The sequence below is a fragment of the Rhea pennata genome, chromosome Z (genome assembly GCF_028389875.1).
Source record: "Rhea pennata isolate bPtePen1 chromosome Z, bPtePen1.pri, whole genome shotgun sequence".
Lineage (NCBI taxonomy): Eukaryota > Metazoa > Chordata > Aves > Rheiformes > Rheidae > Rhea > Rhea pennata.
Genome location: NC_084702.1, coordinates 44603962 through 44628346, shown reverse-complemented (window position 1 = coordinate 44628346; position 24385 = coordinate 44603962).

The window sequence follows — 24385 nt, the reverse complement described above, 5'->3', positions numbered from 1 at the left end:
TGGCCAGCAAAACTTATTCTGTATTAAAAGATGGTATGTAGAGAAATGCATTAATTTTCAAAATAACATTCTTAAAGCTATCACAGTCATAACAGTAAACAATGAAAACTATATGTTTTTAAAGGAACATTTTGGATTTCTCCTTTTTTTTTAAGCAATTTCAAAGGTGGGCTTTAAAAATGATGAAGTTTGATTATTAAGTTCAAAAGACAACTAAATGGCCTCACTGTTTGTATCAGTTCTTTCCCCACCTAAGATGAAAAGTACTGTTCATGATGAAAGTGTTCCCAGCTGCCTTCAGAGTTAAGCATTTTTACAGATTACTGTGAATTTTTAGGGATCCCTTAAGCCTAATTGAGGCTATTGAGATATAATAATTGTAGAAAACAGTTTGGAACAATGAGTGTTATTTTAGTGCCAGTAATGAATCATACTCTGTTGTGAGAAGATAATTTTGGTAAAAGCATTACTCTGTAAAGAAAACATATGAAATGAAATATCAACTTGGTTATCTGTACTAAATCTAACATGAAACATTAAATTCATAGATTTAAATCATTTGTGTCCACTAACACTTTCACTTCATTTTAACTACTCAGCCCTTAATAAAATTTACCAAATAAAACATTTAAATTCAGCCATAAATACAATTTTGTCTTGACTAAATAATAATAAAAACAGTAACACTGTGAAAAATTCTTACTTTGAATTTCACAGGTAAAAACCTTTCATTTTATGACTTTAGAATTGTTGAAATATTGTTTCCAATAATTTACACATATTGAATAATAGTACAAATCTACTTTTTCTCCCCTCTGAAACTACACATTTTTTGCTAAGTTGTGTTGTGATCCGGAATCTCTGTATAAGTTTCCTTATCTGAGCTTCAAAGGGATGCAATAGTGATATTTAATTTGTTCATTGCATGCCTCTCTAGTTTAATGCCAAAGTGTTTCCAGACAGAATTTTCTGTAGCTTTAAAGTCCTTGGGAACTTGTATCCTGACTGCATAGTGAGTGAAACCCTCAGGATTGTCTGAAGACAGAGATTGCCTAAAAATGCTAAGTCTCCTGATTCATGCAGTGTCACCACAAGGAAAAAAAGAAAAGATAAAGCTGAGGCAATTATGAATGAAGGCAACAATCTCAGTTAATTTCAAATATTGTTTTTGTCATGTTAACTTTTCTGTGTGCTTCAAATTTCTGTACTGAATATGAAATCAAACCACATTTGGGTAGGAGGGAGATTGAGACTTCATTTGCCAGGTAAGGGAGCATGAAGAAACACATTTCTATATGAAGATTAAGTACTGTAAATTGCTGTAATGCTTGGAACAAAATGTGAATAATGAATTAAAATAGAGGTTTTTCTCTTGGTGTTTAATAATTCATTCTGAATTGTGAAAAGAGTTATTTCTTCCGTTGAAATATATGGGGCTATGCTACAGTGGTACTCTTGATTTATTATCCTTGCCCTACAGATTTACCAGAAAAATCTTTTACCTCAATAAGGTATAAATTGCATTGTATATTGGGAATGCTCAGCACTGAAAAGGAAATGAAACAGCATTGGAGCTTCCTCCTAAAGGAACTTCACAGTGACATTCCCAGCTGCCCTGTCCATGCCCTCACACCAATACCCAGGTTCTTGCATGTTGATGTGCAGAAAATTCATGCAGCGCTCACAACATTCAGAAAATCTGTATTATTTATACAAGCTCCTGCATCGTATTACCATTAATTCTACTGCACAAGAATTTTCTGAATTGAGTATCAGTGAGGAGGGGAGGTGTAGCTACATAAGAATCCTGTTATTCCAGCAATCATACAGATATTTTAGGGATCTCTGGAATGTGCATTCAATGGACAACAAAAAAAGAGGCATTCACAGAAAGATGTAAGTGCACTTTAGCCATGCCATGGACAGTATAGGCAAATGTGAGACATTAGGACCACATTTAAATCTGATCCTAATCTCATCTGTTTATCTAACTGCCCATTCAGTGCCACCTGACTCAGCTTCAGATCAACCCAATTATTGACACCCACACCCACACCCACACACCCACACACCCACACACACAAAACATATATGTATATTCTTTCAAGCTAAACACCTCCATCCATAACATATACTTGTGCTTCTTTTCAACTTCAAGTGGTCTGAGCAGCTCATTGGCAGACAAACTTCAGTGCTGCTAAATGTAACACATTCTCCCTTTACATGGATCATTTGAAACAGTCATACATACTGTTTATCTTTTACTGTAAGTAATTTAATGAGAGCTCCGTAAGCAGCATTTTGGTGGACATCGCAATAAACCTGCTGCAAAATATAGCCATTCAAAAAATTAGGCATGCATAAAATGTGGGAATGTTTGTAGGGCAGAAAAAATTCATGGCAAGTATTATAATATTATTATTCAGCCCTGTAATATGGCCTTATCTGTTCATGTCACTCAGTCTCAGAGGTAGTCAGCAGCTGTCCAGTAGCTACATATAAGGATTACATTGAAATATATCTGCCATGTTGTCCATGTCCCATGCTCTTTATGCAAATACAGTGCTATACTTATTCAGGTACATATACATACATATATATATATATATACATATACACACATATATGCTTTTTCAAACTAGAAAAATAAAGAAATGGCATTTTTCTCTTGGATACCATGTAGAAAGTAGTCACGGCATGAAAATAAAACAAACAAACAAAAAATCCATCCCTCCTTCCTGGTGCTTCTTACTCCTCCTTGTTGGCAGGACCCACATACTTTTCCCTCCCCATGTGATTTCTGTAAATTTGGGAAACTTGGCTGCCTAATTTGTGGGACATCTGAGCACTAGTAGGCTGGGGAGGGTTTGGAAGGTAGTGAGCAGAGCTGCTCTCCCTGTATAGTGGTGAGCTATACATCAGTGTGCTATCTTGTGAAACCATACTTTGACACAGTGGTTTGATATTATAAGCCCTCACTGGCAGTAACAACATAAAGGCTTCCTGGCTTCACACACACACACACACACACACACATACACACACATATATATGTATATATACACACATGTATATACACACACACACACACATGCATATACGTATGTATATTTTAAACTGGATCAGTTTCTGCATCATGGTTCATGGTCACATAAATAATGACAGCAGAACTGTTAGAACTTACAGAAAATTGTTGTAGTCTGTCAAATATTCACTTTTCAGTGAATTTTCAGTACTGTGTATGAGATTTAAATGATGTGCAATGGCCTTCAGTGTGCCCTACAAAGTTTGCACTTCTTTCATGGAAACCAGATTGTCAACTTATAAAATCACAGTTTCAGGTTTAATGTTCTTTTAAATGCAGAAATATACGAACATGAACACAAACACAATTTTTTAAGCAAAGAATTATCTTGAAATAAGTAAAGATTATGATCTCATTATCTGTTTCCATATCTAATAGTTGTACAAATGCTAACGTATGTTTAGTACCTTGTGGTCAGAATTTAGCATTAAAATGTTTTATGTACTTCTCAAAGGATGTTTTCACCATAGGGATTTAGATTCTTTTAAATTAAATCTTCCTCAAAAAGAATCTCTTTCAGCTTCAGAAAATGGTTCCTAAGAACTTATATTCTGCTGAATATAAGCAGGAATATGTTTCATATATTTTAAGTGTCTCCATATGGATTTAAAACAAGTTTAATAAGGACCTGGAGAATTATTTTCAGGTTTTCATTTTCTGATTAATCTCAGATTGCAGCAAATTGTATAAATTTCTTAGACTCTGAAATAAAAAATAGAATATCTTGCTTTCTTGCTATTTGATGAAGAGGAATAAACAAATGCAAGGTTTTGAAGTGTCACTGAGTGCAAGTGTCTTGAACTCAGAATGTGATATGAGATGGATTTTCTTTTATTACCACTACAAAATCTTAATGTTGCCATATGTATCACTGGGCTGCACATCATTCTATTTTTTTGTTAGGTAGGCAGCTAGATTTACAGTACAGAGCAGGTAACCCGTAACAGTGGGTGGCAAGGAACAGGACTGCTCTCTGGGCTCTCCTGCATATAGAAGAGTTAGTTCACTGCTGTGTTTGTTTGTGAAGTGCAGCTCAGGCCTAGGAAAGTTCCCTTTATCCCCTGCTGATGTGCAGGCAGAAGTGATATCACACATTTTGATGTCACTGAAAAATATGGAGAGTATGAAATAACCTGTATCTCCCTGAATCCAGAGACTGCCACTGTTTACAGTCTTATGTATGCTGCATATATACTTCTTTCAAATTTTCCAATACTCACCTACAGAAGGATAAAACAGAATCTGACCCTATGTAGTAATATGAGAAATGCAACTATGCTGGCTAAAAAATTGAAGGATGTAACCAAAGTTAAAAGAGAATAGTTACTGCATTTCAAATAAATTAATTTAAATATATAAAATACAGTTTGACATGACAATAACCTCTGGGACAGCCTTTTTTTTTTTCTTTTTTTTTTTATGGCCATTCGCTTTTCTTTTTGGTTCTAGTCTGTTGATCTAATTATACATACTTCTCTGAATTTTAAGTTACTCTTTCTGTCTGATGTTGATATTTATTAAATATTTCTAGATATATCATCTTCTCCACTTCACACGCTTGAGCAAGCTATAAATATTTAGATCTTTTAAATTTTTCCTTACACTCTTAAACAGCCTTCTGTACATCTATGACTAATTTAGAATGTTTGGCACTTTTTTTTTTTTTTTTTTTTTTTTTTTTTTTTAATAAGCTTCTAGGAAGTGAGACAAAATTTCAGTATACCTGCACCAGACATAGCCACCTCATTATTTTTCCTCAATGATATTTTGTATTTTTGTTAAGTAAAGAAGTTCACATCATTTTTGTGTTTTAAAATAGTTTTTTAATACAGGAAAGTTAAGGATAATGGACCTCCCTCTTCTGCTCTTTAGCCTGATTTTTTTTAAGAGTAGAGAGCCAGACCTGATGCAATCACAACTTTATCACTTTGCTTTTTAAAAATCTGGGCCTCTTTGTAATCAATACCCCATAAACAGTCTTACTCTTATTCATTTTGAATTAATTTTTTTCAAGTTAAACTTTTTTAGACACAGTATCACTAAAATAATTGTACTGAATGTGAATTCTGTATCAATATATAGTTATATGAATGAAACAGAATAAAAAAAGTAAAACAAAAGGAAACTGAGCAGAATTAGAGGTAGACAGTGGAAAAGACAGAGGAGAAAGCCACAAAGGATTAGAAGAATAGAACAAGATGAAAGTCAACTGAATAACAAAAATTAACAGGAGAAATATAGGAAAAAGTAATGTTCTGCAAGGAATGAAGGGAAGGATATAACGCAATACAGGTTTGAAAAAAAGAGAAGGGAGGATAAAAAGAAGGCTGTTGGAAATAAGGCTAAACAAAAAAGAAAAGGGAATAGGAGATATAAAAAAATAGCTACACTGGGGAAAGGAGGATTTAGCATTGAGCACACAATGAAGCTTTTAATTGTTCTTTTTGCACAAGTATCAAGAGGCTGTATCAGTTACCCTTGGGTGTAAGATTCTTCAATTGGGTGGGATAAAATGGGGAGCTTAACTCCTGGGGAACACAGTGCTGAGGCTACATGCACTAATCAAAGCATCCAGGTCACAGCACGCTGCTCACAAGTGCATTGAGTTTTATTTGCTTTAACAAATAAAATGTTCAGGCTTTCATTAAACATGAAAAATGAGTTTACATTTTTCACATGCGTATGTACAGACCTTTAACATGAGCACGTATGCACTACGTGCAATGAAAATTGGTAACAAAAATGTCTACATTTATTACTTCTGCTATGTACAGTTTATGTAAAACTTTGAGGGAAACAGGTAGATTTTGACAGCTAAGCTTTGTTTTGATTCTTTTTTCTGCCAACTCCTAATTTATTCTTTTCAAAAATTACTTCTATTGTTTTCTATTGATATTGTTGTAGCTGCAAGCTTTAAGTGTCATCTAGATTTTCTTGTTCAATCAGAAATCATATTTTATATGTTAATTTTACCCTTCATTGTTTGCTCTGTGGTTTATTTCTAATCACCATCTTTTACAGAAGCTCGTGGAGGATCCTAGAAACCATTATCCCTCTGTGATTCTACAATGTAATGAACAATATTTGTAACACAATATTTTCCTTAAATCCAGGGATATTATTATCATATGTATTTTCAAAGACTACTAGAGTGCCTTCATGTAACTGAATTAAATATAGTTAATTAAATTAAAGCAAATTAAATTACTCATTAGCAGTAATAACGTTAAGCTTCAGAATGCATTTGAATTGGGAAAAGGATTTGAATACCTGGCTTAACAGCTCTTGTGTGGTGCAAAATTAATTAACATTATACATATCTTAGCTCCTTTCAAGACATGCACAGATGGGATAACAAAACTAGAAAGATAAGGAGCTCTGAAAACCTCCTTTTTAATTTACTAATTAAAAGAAGGTATTTGCTATTGTGAGCAACTGAACTAAAACAAGATTAGTTATTGAAGAAAAAAATGTACCAAACCTACAGAAGTATTAAGGATGAATCATAAGTTACCTGACAACATTATTTTACTTGAGGTCAAATTATTTTCATTGTAATGAAAGTAGAAGCAGAAAGGGCACTATTCCTAATCTCAGTGAAAGTTTTCTTTCCAAAGTAATTAATTTATATGATTAAAATGAAAGAAGAGAAAGAAATGTACAAGAAGTAGATTTTTTGAAAAATTTGATCCGTTTCCTTAAGATATAGTTTCACCTGCTATTTTGCTAAAGTCATGATCAGGGTTATCTTTAATTTCTCTTCTGAAAATGATTATTTCCAAATTTATAGACTCCTGATCACAGTGCTATTTTATCCTATTATTTTATTTTATTTTTAACAATATGAAGAAGAAATTGCTGGTGATTCTAATTCTAATGTGCAGTTATATCTGATGCCACAAGTAGAGAAGTGCTGAACTACTCAAGATTATTAAGCAAGCCATAATAGCACACAATACAAAGAAAAAGGAGCCTATAAAAAGTTGATGAAAGCTGTTTCCTTTCAGGGAATTTTTTTTTAGTTTTAATAATGGGACAGAACATAAAAAAACAGCCAAAGAAAGTTCAGATTGTCTTAAAGAAACTGAAGAGAAAACAGCTGTCTCTGCTGACATAATGTATTCAGGGCTAGCAAAGGCAATAGACAATGTATCAGATTAAGCCAAGGCTGCTTAGGGCTCTCTTGCTGTAGCGGAGCAGGACAGTAAACCAGACCCCTTGTTGCTCTGACCGTGTAAGAAATAAAGTCATGCCTGCCTAAGAGTGGGCATCAGAGACTGCCCATCACTGCCTCACACTATTGTTTGCTGGATCATTTTCTGTTTAGTAGAAGAACAGTATGCCCACTTAAAAGACTCCATCAAACCAATGAAATGATCCTACTATGGCTGGTTTACATCTAGATCTACAGTATCTAGAAATATTTCTATGTATACAGAAATACTGATACAATGGACACAAAAATAAGCACCTTGATTTCAGTGTGTCCTGGCAAAACTTAAATTGAATCTTTATTGGCTGACACAAAGAAGCAAGTCAGTGGTGTTTTTGGAGATCACACAGGAAACCTATACTCTCAGTATCTTGGATATGAGATCACTTAGTGAAACGAAGTACAGAGTTTAAGAAAGGAATCTTAGGCATATCAAACGTGCATAGGAAAGGGAGAGAGTTTGAGTAGGAACAGATTATCACATCACAAAGTTTATACAAACACATTATAAAGTTTACCTTCTTTTCCCCAGTACATACTCTCTTAGCGAATAAAGCAACAAAACTGTACCAAATAACACTGATTCTCAGTTATGTGCACAGAAATCCTAATTTCAGAACTGGAGCACACACTCTGTATCACTTTAGCAAATCAGTAAACTGCTATTCATTAGTGACTAGTGTATTTTGTTTATTCCTACTGTATAAACTAAGCCACAAAACCAAAGGTAAGCAAATGTCAGCATGATGTCAGTTGAAAAAAAAACTTCAAAAAAAACTTTGAAACCTAAGTAAAGTAAAAAATCAGAAAACTTCAGGAACAGAAATGATCTAAAATTAAGGAGACTCATTCATAGTGTGATGGAGACTTGGTAGAAATAATGAGATTAATCAGTTGTGAACTAAATTGAGTTTTGTACATACTCATTTTTCTGATACACCACAATGAGCAATAAAATCCATGATCATTATAAAATCAACATTGTATTTTATATGCTATTCCCCCCCCCAAGTTTATATTAAAAGTTAATATATAAAATTACAGACAATAACATTTATTACACAAAAAGACAGAAAGGCAAGTAAGGAAAATAAAAATGGAAACTGCCTACAGGTCAGAATGACTGATTTAAAAATAAGAGAGACTTAAAATGCTTTCTTGGGGAAAGCTATATACATCATCCTGCATATGTGACAGTTCATGAACTGGGCAAGTATGTTCATGTTTCTCCTTTCCTTCTTCCTGAATTTTATTATGTCAATGTATGACACAGGGACAGCATATCAGACCAGAATTTTGGTGTAAAAGAAGGTATGTTGGGGGAGCTGAGGATATAAAAATTTAAAGAGCTCTTAAGGGATTCATGATGGTTGTAAAATATGATTACTAACTGTGTTACAATGCCAGAACACTTATGCTACATCCTGATAGAAAAGAGACAGCATGTAACAGGATACTTCACAAAGTTAAGTCTGAATGACACTACACAACACACAATGAATTCTGCATGGGAAATCTACATTAAAAAAAGAAAATATAGAAAAAAAACGAAAATGTAAAGGCTATAGAATACTAAGCTGGAAAAAGACATCTCACTGAAAGATGAGGAGAGGAAGGTAACTTTGTGGATACCAGAGTTCTCTGGATTAAGTTTAATTATAAACATTGTCCCTGCAAAGACACAGAAAAAAGGTCAAGGAAGGGATATTTCTGTATCGCTCAGTTTGACTGCTCAATGAAGATAATGAATGCTAGTAAGAAAAAATAATAAAATAACAGGTTACAGAAATACCATTGAAACAGAAAGTCATGAAAGCTAGAAAATCTGAATCCTGGCTTTGACTAAGAAAAAAGAAGCATTTCTCCTTTTGACGTATCTATCAAAAGCTGTGTATATTCCTTGTGTGTATGCAGATATGCTATTAAAAAAAAAGGCTCCTATCAGTTTGACTTATTTCATCAGACAGTGAAACTAAGGAAGCATAGTTAAACCATCACAGCTAACCCAGTAGAGGATTTGAACTGCACTGTAGATAGACAGTGAAAGACAGAGGAGATCTAGAACAGAAAACTTTATAATGTAAGAGAAGAGGGGATAAAAGGTGGAGCGGGACTAGGAAGAGATAAAGTTTATCTGTAATTACAGGTATATAGTATCCAGGGAAGACATCTGCAGACAGGCATATTCTCCAGTTGTTGCCACATTAAGTGCTGACTTACCCCTCTGGAAGTCCCACTCAGATGTGTGACTCAGCAGCAAAGTACCAAGCTCAGCACAGGACCATCCTGACATCAGTGACGGAAAGAAAAGAGACAGGACCCTGGTTGAAAGCCAGACATTACTTAAGTTAAAACAAAATAAAAATTAAAATTAAAGTGTTGACGGCCTGCCAGTAGGAAGCAGGGAAGCAAAGGCAGATGGTGCTAAACTGAATGGGTGCCCACCCTTAGTCCCAGCAGCAGTGAACAAGCAGTGAACAGAGCTGGATGGCAAAATAATGAAGTCCAGAAAAGACTGTGGGGACAAATGGGTCAGACTCTTGAGCAGAGATAAAACTGGTGTGAATAGTCAACAGAAAGTCTGTAGTTTGCCTGTGATTCTGCACAGCTCCCAGAAGAGGAACATGACAAGAAATCTGTTTCTTGTGGTAGGTTAAAGGAACTTAGCCTGAGGCTTTCCCAGAAAGAGTGGCCCACATACTCCTTTGTTTCTTCTGCATCTCAGGCAAAACAGCACATACAAATTTCATAAATAAATGAATAGCAGTATGAAAATATCCTTATTCTGAGTGACTAATTTCTTTCTAAATGCAAATAATTTTTAAAGGCCTCAAGTCTCAATTCTTGCTGGTCTAAAGATATCGACAATATACTGTGCATGCTAACTCTTTCTATGTTGCTTTTCTTCCTTAGGAAATAAATATTACCATTACAGTTAAAATTCATTCCGAGCATATATTCGTAGTTTTTCAGATTGTTTCACAAAACGTTCTTCTTTGTTTACAAAGCTTTAATGAATACACATGAATTGGAACCTCAGAATTGTTTATTTTTTTTTAAGTCTTACCCCTGGCTGTTATTGATGAGGCAATATGCATGTACAGAGCAATATGCAGCAGTCATTACCCAGAATAAAGGCAATTATAAGTCTTTTCAACTCAGGGAGAACTCCTAGCAATGTTTTACTCTGAAGGACTTACTTTTTTTTCAATCTCTCTGGTCATAAGACTGAAATGTGCCTACTGCTTATTCCTTCTTATTCCTTTATTTCCTTATTCCTGCTTATTCCTTTTGAAATATAGACTGTTCTGTTCTTGATCCATCCTTCTCCCTTCACTTTCCTTTACTGCATTATCTCAGTGGAAAGTAAGGGGTCTTTTGCAAGGACGTACAAAGTGGAGCTTAATGCCACTCTCCTACAAACTACTACTTCTCTCTCTGTGTTGAAAACATATCTTGAGATACTTCTCTGTTTAAGTTATTATTTATTCTAACAGCTGTTGAGATATGGGAATCTTTTTTTTTTAAAAAAAGTTTCCCTATTAAGCTTTTGTATTTGATTCACCATGCTTGAACTTTACAAGAAAATGCATGAGTGTCTTACTATGCTTTAATTTGTTACTTTGAAACTGATAGTGCCACAAGTGAAGTGAAGAGAACTTAGGAAAGATATAAATGACAAACAATCAATCAGACAAAGAAATCCTTCTCCTTCCTGGGACATACTAAAAGAAAAACCCCAAATAAGTACTGGTACATGTATTACTGGTATAGGTATGTAAGCAAGACAGCTTAGAAAGGCTAACAGAAAACAAAATCTACAATCCTAAGCAAAGGTTAAAATTAATTTTATAGGCTTCATAGTAGTAATTTAGTATAGTAATAACTGTTCAGGAATTGTCTTTATAATGGCAAGACTCTGCTCAGAACTGTGCAACATGTCACGGCTGTTATTTTTCTCTCTTCAGCCTCATCACTCCTGCACTTTTAAGGAAAGCAGGATACTGGAACTGGTATCTGCTGGATGGATCTGCAAGAAGAGCTACACTATAATTTCAGAGCAGGTGTTTTTAAAGCTGGTGTTTTTTTGAAAAGGTCCTGCAACCTCAGGGCAAACTAGGTATTCCTCACTAGTGAACGCTATCTCCCTTTCAACGCTTATAGCAGAACTATCCTTCCACTGAATTATTTACGCTGGATGAAGTTTCATTTTTTTTTTTTTTTGAGCTCCCTTTTAGCTTATTGTATTTCTGAAATCCTGTCTTTCTCTATTACTATGCCTTTCCTCTTTTAGGCCAAAAAGTTGTCTTTTTCTCTATCACTTTCCATGGTATGGTATTTTTTGATGTGAAAGAACTATATAATTCCTGTGATCTGAAACCGTTTTCTCATGTAACTCTGCTACTTCTCTTCATCAGTTCATTTCAAATCCCAGCTGGAGAGATCTCTGTTCTTCCTCACCCATTATTTTTATTTTCTCCCTCTGCTACTATTTATCTCTAGTTCTGTTATTAATGTTGCAAAGTGTTTGAGAATAAAGTTTCTGTACAAAGATGATGTAAAGTTGTATTGCAACATGCCATATTATTGAGACAACGGAATGATCTCATTTAGGAAAACCACTTGGATAATGATTTTAAAAGACTGACATTTGATTTCATTGAAAATCTTCTTGCTTTTCCTTCATGTGAAAGGGTAAATGGTAACGCTAAACTAATTCTCTGTACATCACTCATTATTTCATACAGTTCTCTCATTATTTCATATAGTTCTCTCATACCTGCTTTCATCTCTTTCATATCCGAATTAAACAGTCACAATCCTTCTAATCTTTCCATACATAGAGGTCACTTCAAGCCTTTAAAAATCGTTCCCTGTTTTAAAACACTTTATCACTAAGATGCTCTTGAGCATATATGGTCAAAACAGGGTAAGAAGAATAACAGCTAAAAGCATTAACATTTCCAATATTATTTTGCATCTTACTTTCCATTCAAGTAAAAAATAACCAGAAATTTTTAAGACCTCTGGAAAACCAAAGGTCAAGTACAGAAGTGTATCACTGATTATTTTTTGTCTCTTAAAAAGAAAACATAGAGCTTATTTTCAGAATAAGCTATAGCACAGAATAACATTTTCCAGGAAAAAAAAATAACCAAAATCAAACTCTTCTTCTAAAGGAAAATGAATGGCTAGCTGACAGGAAATATCTAGGAATACCTAGGAATTTATGTCAACTTTGTTGTACTGCTTCAGCAAAAAAATGGTTGAAATAAAAATCAAATATTGAAACGTAAACATTTTCAAACTAAATCTTTTGATTTTGCATCTCAAAATGAAGTATTTTATTTCATAGCTAGTGGAAAAGTAAATTGGTGAAGTAATTTGTAAGTAATTATATTTGAGGATTTCAAATGAAACATTTCACTCCACCAGGAGCAAAATTATTTTTGATTTCTTTTAATCAAAACTAATCACTTATGTATATCACTTTTTCTAGTAATGCAACCAAACTGAAAAAAAGTATGCAATGACAAATATTTTTCAAAGCTCAAGCTAGATTTCATTACAAGATAGCAGAAGATGTCAAACAGAAGAGAAATATGGAAGTGGCCATTCATACATAGCAAAAATACTAAGCTTCAGTTTGCTCTGACTTGTTGTGATCTCTTCAGGGTACAAATTTGTTAAATGTCTATTCAGTGCTGAGAATATTTAATGAATTACTGTGAGAGTTATTCATCAGATACACTCAGGTAACATCATTTGTTTCAAATGATCAGTTGCCTTTTCCAAAAAGAAAAGTCGCCAGCAAACGAAAACACTACTGATTTTAACTCAGACATTATGAAACTGTTTGGAGGCCCTCTGTTCTATCCTTCTTCACAGTTACTGGCTCTGATGGCATTTACCCATAATTTTTTTATAGTCTGTCCCCTTTGGCAGAGTTTGAGCACCTACTTATGCATGGCTAATGTGCATTTCAGGGCTGAAATGCCAAAGCTCAATGCACCGTTTAGATGTGACCAGAATCTGTGGCAAACAGTTACTCGTCAGTGCAAATGAGAATCAGGGTGAATGAAGAATGGAAGTGTCTAATATGAGATGCGGGGAAAATGTAGGCAACTCTGTCCAGAAATGGAGTCATCAGAATTACTTCCTAACCTCTAGGAATCTACAGACAATACTTATTTATATTTTCACCAATAGAAGTCTCTCAAGGTTTTAACTTTCCATAGGCCAGAAGTACTTCAGACTTTTAAAAATGTTTATTGTTTTGGCACCTATGTCTACAGGGATTCTCAGATCAGCTGTTCGTCTGCCTGCTCTGGTGACAAGATGAAACAGGGAAGGTGCCACAAGCACACATACGCAAGGAAGAGTTGCATACAAACAAAGAAGTATGGCCACTTCTAATCAAAAAGGCAGTTGAAAGACAGGATGCTTATTCCTTATCTGTTTGTGCAATAGTTTATTCATTAAATTGGGTGAAATTAAGATTCAGTATAAGCTAAATAAGATAATTTAAACCTACATTAACCAATTACTAAGAAAAATGCTCCAATAACCAAGGTACAGGCTAGGAAGATGGAGCTAAAACAGAAAGGACTCTCACGAATTTCTTTAGAAACTATGGCATTTTGCAAAATATATACATATAATATATATGCATAATGTATATTTATATAAGAATATTTATTTACACTTATGTTTTGCCAAATATATACATTATATTCAATTTATATATTTTTATACTCATGTATATTTATGTTGTATATATTTGTCTTTAATACACAGTGTACACACACACTGTCTTTACACACACACACAAACACACACACACACACACACACACAATTTTTTTTTTTTTAATATATAGTCTACTATATACCCTACTCTGCTATATATTTCTTTTGAAGCTATGGCATTCTGCCACATATATATATTTACACACACACACACACACATATAGATTAGCTTTGATCAGTGGAAAGAAGGCCTGGGTTTGGTTCCTATATCAAGGACTTTCTCTGTTTCTTATAGGTGTTTATGATCAGTGTTTGCAGCAAGAACCAGACTCTAGGTCTGTCCTCTCTTAGGTGATTGCCTTAAATAGAGAGAAAGAGATTCATCCTCTTGTACCCTTTTACTGGCCTGTGGAGTATTGAATTTCATTCTCAAAATATTATGACAGGAGGGAAAGGAGTGCTGCTCTTATTCTGATGGCTTGACCAGTCTCCTGGAAACTGGATTTCCCTTCAGCTGTGCTCTACATAAGTAAACACAAAATATAAGACTTATATTTCTAAGGTGAGAGTTGTGGCCACTCAGTTATAGAATAATTACACTCTGCCTTACACTGTGATAGGATTGTAAATTCTTAAGAAGAGTAAAGTTTTATTTTTAGCATTTTGTACTGGACTGTATGAGACCACAATCATGAGTTGCACCAAATACTGCAATTACCTTTGTGGCTCTAACTCCAACTTTGGGATGAAAAATGAAGTACAACAATAGAAATTCATCTAAAAAATTAATACGCAACTCAATTTATATTCACACTGGAATAGGTTTATCTTCCTTCTATATGCTTACATGCTATTGCACCCTTATATTGTGGGTCTCACATTTATACTAGTTTTGGGATCAATAGATTTATCTTGGGGAATGCTCATCAGGAATACTCCATAGATTGCTTTTGAGTCAATAGGTATGTATCTACAGGTCTTTGATTACATTATGTTGAAGAAAAAAAAGTTGTATGCTCCAACATATTATTAAATGCCATACACAATTAAGATAGTAAGGGGATACAGTAAACCTTGGGCTTCATAAAGGGGATTATTGTAGAATAAACGGAGCTAAATTTTAAGCCTTAAGAATCATAATTTATTATAAAATGTCTTAGCTATAAAACCATACTTCTTCAGAATCTAATATTTTCCTTTGTACTTTGACAGATATTGTCCCTAGTAATGAAAAGAATTTTAGGGAATTTAGAAGGTATTATCATATTACTATGATATGATATGAGTCCAGTGAGACCAGTGTTTTCCTACAAGTAGGTAAGTTTATTTCTATTATCTACTCCATGCAGGATAAATACTATCAAGGTAGCCTTAGGGTATTTTCAAGCCTCATTTTGTAAACTTATTATAACAGTAGCATGTGAAGAAATCTAAATCTGAAGCATCACTGTGTTTGGGATTGAAAAAGTGGTTCACAAATTTATCTATACCTTGTTAGTGTGATTAAATGTATAAGATTGGCCATGGGAAGCATTAAACAGGAAACCAGGTGAAAAAAGCTGCATCACTGAATAAGCTTGTAAAACTGTTAGGTTAGAGAAAGTCAGTTATACAATGTGATTTGCCACTCTGTACTTCTAGCACCAGTATTTTGGCTAATATACTTTCGAAGAAAAATTCATATCCAGATGAAACTGGGCTATTTAAAAATAAAGTCACAAAATGATTTACCTATACCTCTTCAATCCACAAATTCATGAGTAGTACCCGATTTTTATCTGTGGAAGCATTAACACAGCACCAATTACATCACAAAAAGTAGGTGCGTGTAAAGCCTGCCTTCCTTGCAGCAATGCTTCTGTTAGGAAGCTGTAATATTCAGAATATCAATAGTTCCCATCAAAATAGGATTATCTCTTGGTGCTCCAGTTTTTAGAATGTCAAAATAGTCAATCTATACCAGGCTACTGATGAAATAAAAAATTATATATAGTAAGAAAAATTATGAAAAAATTATTTTGAAAGGAATAAACCTCAGAACGTTTCTGTGAGCTAAAATGAGTTAAAAATTAGACTTCATCATAATCTACATGTAATCATAATGTACACAGCATTTAATGTTTTGTAGATTTTCTTCTTCATTTGATATACATAGTATGATGCACATACTAAAGAAAGTTTTATCAATGTAAAAAAGGTGATCTAAGGGAGTATTACTGTACTCAGCAGAAGAACATTCATTCCTGTGCCCTTTCTGATGACTGTGACCCATGTGAGGGATTCACTGTTATCATTCTATGTGGCACTTTAGGAATAAGATGATTTGCTCTATTTTTTATTGCTTCAGATTGTTTGTGAATAGATGCAAAATGTTTGTGAAAGCACTTACTTTTGCTAAGTTATCCATCATTTCTCCCTTTCCCTCTCTAATCCACTTGACAGAATTTTACTATTCACAGTCTGTGTGAGAATATTTAAGGAAGTTAAAGCATGCACAACTAGTGCTTAGACATTTTACATCTCTTTCTGATTTTCTAAATTCCTATTATCTTTTTCAATTGATTTGGGGTGAAACTTCTTTCTGAAAGTCAGAAATTGGTAGGCAGTGAAGCAAATTTAGATCTTTTTCTTTTTTTTTCTTTTTTTCTTTTTTTTTTTTTTTTTTATCGATAGGACAAGTACAGCATGGCCTGTACTAATAAAGTTTCCCTACATTGTTCTGCCCTGACCTAGAGAAAGTACATCCTTCCCTTTAGATTGAACTGTAACTCACTGTCACTGTGTCTTCACTCTTTTGATTGTTCTGGGCAGATACTGTCAAGTGAGAATTGTGTCATGTCTGATACAGATTATTAACCAATAAATCTAAACTAACCTATGCTATTTACAAAACTATGTATATTTGTAAATATTTAGTAATTTATTGTCTTATTTTTGTCAGATTTTAAAAAAATATATCATCTAGAAAAAGAAAATATTTTAATTTTAACGTCATTAAATTATGTATCTCTACACAGAGCTACACACTCTAGGAGCAAAAACCAATAATATTTTACATTTTTGATGCAATGACATATTATATACTGAGTTTTTCAAAAGTTTTGATTTAGACATGTACTTAAGTACCACTGAAGTCAATAAAACTCAACCATACAAACATTATCATTAAAAAAAAATCACCTTTTTTCTTTGATAGTTATCTGAATTGGGATACACTTTTATACTGTGGAAGCAAAAATGGGTCACGGTTTATATAATCTATAAAATATGTTTGTATAATGTATGGAATTATATTCTATAATCCTATAATAATTCAGAATTTTCACTTAGTATTTTGTTGTAATTGAGTATTAAGCTTTTACATTCATTAACTAAAGAGGGAGTTGATAGACATCTACATGTTTGTTTCACGAGATTCCGTCTTCCAGAGAGAAGAAGGTTTAGTAATTTTCACCGACTTTCCCTTCATCTGTCCCCCACACAAGTTTTCTGCCTCTTCCTTTGTGCCAGCAAATCATGTTGGCTGCAAACCAGATCACTGACAAATTCATATTAAAAACAAAAAGAAAAATCCTTTTCTAAAGTTAGGGAAGAGAAGAGGAGCTGCTATTAAATAATGTCAAAATACATTTCAAAATAACAGACTCATTGCGGTTTGGAGGCATGTCTCCTATCATCCATAAGTGAATGCTGGATCCTCACAATGACTGTAAATCCCACATAACAGGTATCAGACACCCAAAATTAAGGAATACACACCGCAGAACATAGACGAGTACAATAAAGATGACCATCAAGGTAAGAAATCAGACTAGACTGTACCTGAAACAGAGATAAGAGAGGAGAACTATAATATTAACTATAAAAACACACAAATTGTGGAAATGAATAAACTTAAAGAGCTCAATTGCTCATAAGGGATGTGAAAAATGTCTCTGTAAAATAAGAATTAAATATCACAGCTAAAAAAGAACCTATCAGTATATATGCACAAAAATATTCCAATATTGAACAACAGATTAGATAAGTTAAAAGTGAAAAAGCAGAAAGTTGAAGAGGAAGCATGAAAATGAAGTGCCAAAAGTGAGTAGCTAGAAGTGTAAGTGTGAGAAAATGGAGACATTGGTATAACTGAAGAGAGTGATGGATGAAAACACAAATGCTTAGAGAGAGCTGGTTGATTTGAAAGTGGAGAATGAAGGAAATGAAGGAAATGCAGCAGAATTTCAACTTGCTTTAAAACACATATTGAAATAAGAAGTCTAGACAGAGTTAGAGTTACTCTAGCCTTTAGGCACCAGCAGTGTGAGGAGATAATACAGATGTTTATAGAGGAGCAGCTCTGGACTGATTCGTGCTGTACTGCAAACAGATGAGGAAAATTGTTACTCCCAAAGTATTCAGGAGTATCATCACAAAGATTAAATGTGTAAACCTTTTGCTTCCAGTAACTTCTCAAGAAGTTATAAATCTGATTCAGTTCTACAGTATGCTCACAGCAGGACAAAAAAATATGAATTGGCCAACCCCACTCTCCAGATAAAAGGAACTTTAGACCCAAATTCTGAAGGTGATGAGAACTGAATGTAGCTGTTTGCCACTATAAATCACTGGGAAAGTTAGACTAACTTATATATGCCGGCGAGGATGTATCAGGTCTCAGTGCCAACAGGCACTGGCATGACCAATGCAGACCAAAATGTCAGATGAAATTATTTATGTTTTAAGTTGCAGGTAGTGCAACTAAACAGTGGTGAAGATAAAAAAATAGAAGAGGGCACTGTCAAGTTAACATGACCTACGGCTGCAGTCTTTGTCTCAGACCCACATCACAGACACAAATCAGGAGAGGCATCTTTCTGGAAAATAATCTCCTGAAGAAAATAGTCACCTGGTCTGTGAGTGTAAGAGGCAAACAGAGACAGTTGTATGGGGAAAAAAATCCTCAGATTATTAAGTTAAATACATTGTTACAAGAGGAAGGCAGCAGCATGGAGGAAGTACATGGTGGCACTCCAAAATGAAAGGAACAATAACATAGAACCAGGATATTGCATGCTGAATAGTATGTTAGTGGAATTCAGGAAAAGCATTGTCCTATATAGAAATAAGTTTGTAATAGCATTTTTTAAGACATGAGAAACTCTCAGAGACTTTTAGGACAACAGAATTTTCAGAAATCTTGAAATATATATAAAAAAAGAAAAACTAAACAGTGAAAGTGAATGCACTTCTTTGCTCATACCTATATGCATGTATTCAGAAGTCAAACAGATGATTTGCAATTGGCAGAGCTAATTCCATAGCTCCGATTGAGGTATCACATATGGCTATTTTTGGGGGTGGAATGGGAGCTGGGGAAAGCTTGGACAATTTTTCTACAGTCTTGTCTTTAGATTTAATGACAAACTAAGCAAATTCCTCAGTCTATTGTTTGCAGACATAGATGAAAGTACTAACAGGATTTTCTGAAAAGTTTAACCAAGTGTGTGTAAGGAAAATCCTGCGATATCAACATTAGGGGGCATTAGAAGTGTTTTAAAAATAGCTGCTGATCCTACTGTAGGGCAGACAATGACAGGAAATGATGTTTTAATGACACATAGCGTAGTGATAGATTTAGTTAATTTTCAGGCCTAGCTAGAAGCCCTTCAGGCTATTACAGTTCTAGTCAATCATGCAATTTATTATCATCAAAAAGATTGGAATGGTGGTTCTGTCAAAAGATGTCCCAGAGAATGCCATAACCGTATGCAGCAAATAGCAAGAGATTTGGCAACTCACAAGCAGAATTATGTATTTCCACAGTCTGTGTAAAGCTAGAAGGCTAATTCAAAAAGCAATCCAGATTCCCTCCAGAGACAATCTCAGCAATTGCTGAAGTGTTAATTGACTTGGAGAAAGAGGAAGTAATCCGCAAATGCAATTCAATAACTCACCAACATAGTAGGTTATAAAAGGCAGATGTCTTACAGAGATTAACAATGACTGTTAGGTTTAAACAAAGCAACTCTGTTGTCTGCTTTGGTGGTGGCATCTTACTTGGAGACTGCAGCAGTCATTGCAAGTGGGACTAAGTAGTCTTCTATAATAAACATATCAAACAGATTTTCAGCTATCACCTGGCACGAGGAGAATAAGTACAAGTCTGCCTTCATCACTAGGGAATTCACGTGGGTTCTGGTGGCAGTAGAGAAAGCTTTTGTTTAACACTGTTCATGGTTACTATCTCAAACATTTTTCAGATATTTTGAGATATTAGCCTTACTTGTAGTCAATTTCCAGCTCGATTAATTGCAGTCTGTTTATCTAAATTTGCCCTCTAGTTTCAAACTGATAGGGTACTGTTTCTCACTTCAGTGTCTGCTGCTGTTTTTGGAATGTCACACATTCCTGCAAAACTCCTGCTTTCCTGCCTGAGGTGACTGTGTTACAGCAAAGGTAGAATGAGTCCCAGAAATCAGTTAAATCTCCACATAGGGTTTTTGTGAGCTTTAGTTAATTAATATTTGTAGAACACTCTGAGATCTTCAGATGACTAAGTACTACAAGATATTGACTATGTTGTTAATTAGGATGATGGTTATTATTATGTGGTTCCAAACCCTGAAGAGTTTGGGGATGCTGCTGCAGAAGACAATGATAATTCCCCATACAGTAACTCTTCATGGTAAGGTTTAGCAATATTTTCTTTCTCCAGGGCACTTTCTAACACTGTGATTAATTTAGCTACTTTTCTTTACAATCTGATATTCAATGCATGGGATGATTAAACCTGTGTACAACTATATAAAAGGAAGTGTTGTAAGAGACAGAAAACTAAAATGTCTGCTACTATGTTATATAGCCACTGACACCTGTTTGCATCAGTACAAAATTTGGCCATAATGGTACACTTGTACTTTATTAGAGACTTTCATAATCTTTTTCTTTCTTTTGCCTCCATTATTATGGAGAACTACTGTATTTGATTGGTACGGAAACAATAAAAGATGATGAGCAAATTTCAGTACATATTTAAACATTTTACATCTCCTGCCAAATTCTCTTCTATAAATTTTAATTGATTTTGAGAGATGTTTCTCTGTGAGGGTCAGAAACTGGTAATTGATATTTCAACTTAAAAACTGTTTAATGAATAGGGTAAAAAAAACTATGGTAAAGTCCAATTTATACAAGTTAGTTACATTTTAATATAGCTTTTTCTCCTGTAATGTCTCCTGCAGTTTTTGGAATGGGATTACTGTTCAACAGCATTTCCCAAATATGCCTGTGTTGTAATGGAATGTTTCCATTCCATTAAAAATGCATCTAGAAAACAATTTTGAAAAATAACTCCTTATAATATCATTTAGCATATTTTACATTGGATGTTCAGCGTGTAGAATGTATTAGGCTTACGGAAGTTGCAGACACTTTACTGAAGATTGTTAAACACCTCAGGTTTGAATTTTGTTTTTCCCAGTATTCTGGGTACCTGAACTTCACCTTTAAATTTGCATAGAGTGCTCACTACCTAGGAAAAATCATGTTGTTAATCATCCTGCAAATCACTGTGGTGAAACTGTCTTAGATCATTATTCAGTGATACTCCCTCCTCTCCAGCAAAAAGCTGGCACCAGTAAGTATTAATTTCAGTGATGTGGTGGACAATTTTTTTTTCTATTCCAAAGAATTGTTGCTCATAAAATATAAACAGCTCCAGTAGCAAGAGTCCTTGTTTTGTGGCAGATAGAAGTGGCTATTAACTAGCACTTTTATCCAATACTGTGGAACTAAAATGGTAACCTCTTCTTTCATAACAGAAAGTTCAACATCTTGCTCAGCATTATCAACAGTTTAATCATGGTTACCACCCGCATTATTTGGACAAATTATCATAAAGTTTGCTGGATTAAAGACCTTCTCTGCCACTTAGGTCTTCTGTTGCCATCTTTATTTTATGGTACAATAAAACATTTCCGCTGGTTACAGCTGGAATGCTTGAAAATTATTTTCATCTTCATACATTTGTTTATGCTACTTCCTTCCATCCATGTCCAGGTTTCTACCTCTGTCTCTGAGCCACCAGGCTCAAACATGAAAGTGTTTCCTATTCACCCCAGGGCAAAGCTTACAAGGTCAATGCAGGCCACCCCTGTCACTAGCGTGAGCAGGGTTGCCTTGCTTCCCACAGACATGGAAAAGCTGAGTTTTGGGCTGATAGAAAAGATCTTTGGTAGACGGAGGAGACCACACAACAAGGACAACAGCATATTTCACTTCTCTGTTTGCTTACACAGTGAACACAGGTTTAAACCTGCAGCCACACTGTATGGTGGTACTGCTTTAAAACTGGTGTGAAGCCAGGAGCATCTTCCCTAAATTACATCCTCTTTTCTAACTCTGACATTTTTAGTTTCTTGCCATTTCCCAAAAGAGCAAAGGAAGGCATAACAGATTTTAAAGGGCCTGAAATAGCACCTGATAGTTCAATGCTTAGGCAAAAAAGGGTTTTCCTCTTATTCACTAGGTACTGCAAAAGAAGCACAGGAATCCTATGAAACTATTGACTACATCTTTCTTATGATGCTCCACAACTCCTCAAGTAAACCATGCTGGACTACAGCCATTTTCATTTCTCTTCTATGAATCAGAAAGTTTCATTCTAATAGAACAAACTTTTTTTTAAAATGTTAACTGTATAATTGCATAGAGAAAAACAGCATGGTTCATGAGAAAAAAAAATCAGCTCCATTAAAAAGATAAAAAATATATCACAAATTATATTTCCAAAATGCTAGTCATACAGCTAGAAATAACATTTAAAAATCTATTCATAAAGAGTAATAGGTCAGCAAAAGCCTACTATTGTTATATACATCGTATGGATTATTCTGCTACATTTATTCGCTGTGAGAGATTGATTTTTCATAGCAAGTACTGTATATCTGTCATTTAAAAATTGAGTAACTTGAACAGTTCTGGTGAAAAATATATGGATGCTTCCATATTTGAGCCAGTATCATTTGGGAAATGGCATTAAGTCTTTAAGTAAAATCCAGAGACAAAATGCTTATTTAGAATGTATTTACAATGAAACATTCATCATTCCTTAACTATTTTCTACTTGAAACTCTTGTTATAAGAAAGAAACTTTTCACTTCAAACTCCATTAGCTAGGTAGTGTAACATAGTTATTCAAAAAGATTTAAGAGAAGAGACTTTGTATCCACTTGAATGGGAAAATAAGATCAATATTTTCATCTCTGCTTCAGTTTAATAAGAAACTCATTGACTTTGCAGAAATTATAGCAGACAAGTAATCATAGGGATACTTGTAGCAATCATAAAGGCACATATCAGTGAAGGAAACACAAAAGTTTGCAATTACTTTTATTTTCTGATTAGCACAAGATAACATGCACTACAATTTGTTCAGATAGGATAAATTAAAACTTACAGCATTTTTTTTCCCTTTCCAAATGGTTTTGGGAGGCAGTTAACTTGCCAAAGACACAGAGGATATTAAATAACCTTCCCTTTAATCTTTCATGTGAGCAATATGCTATCTTTCATAGACATGGGCCTACTTCAGAATGTCATCAGATACCAAAATTCAAATGATGGTGTATGACTGACATATGTCTGATTACTTGCAATAAGACCCCCAATATTTTTTTTTCTTGTCATAAAAAATAGCTATTGAATTTGAGGTCATTTTCATGATGAACAGAGATATTGATATCAGCTTTAGACTTTACTGGGAAATGGAGAAACTACAAAAAATCAAGAAGAATTTATAAGGAATACATGCTTTGAAATTTTGAAATTCATTTTAAAGTATCTTAAATCCACTTCCAAGTGATTCTTACTAAGTAGTATCACATCTAGTTTTGTACTAGAAAGATAACCTTGCTTATAAAGGTTTTATCAATTATATCTTTCAAAAATGTCAGACAGACGAGAGCTCAGTCTCATAAAGCAGCTCCAAGACCTTGCAAGTCTATGTAGAAATTGATTCTGTACTTTTGTGATATTGTATCTTTTGAAATGTTGAGTTACTTGGATCTGATAAGACATTCCAAGACAAATCATTTTGAAACACTGAACCTGATTTGGGTAGGGTAAAGACTACTTAGTTTAATCCTTATTTCTGTATTTTTTATAGAAGCCTAACATGCTTTAAGTCTAGACTTCAATAATTCAAGTAAATAGTAAGTAACAAAATTCAATCCTAAAAAGCAGGCTTTCTTCTGCAGTCCCTAACTGGCAATTTACTGCATATTTCAATAGTGCATGATTTTTCACAAATTTCATTAGTACACCATTGATTGCTCATTTTTCAGCTCTCAAAAC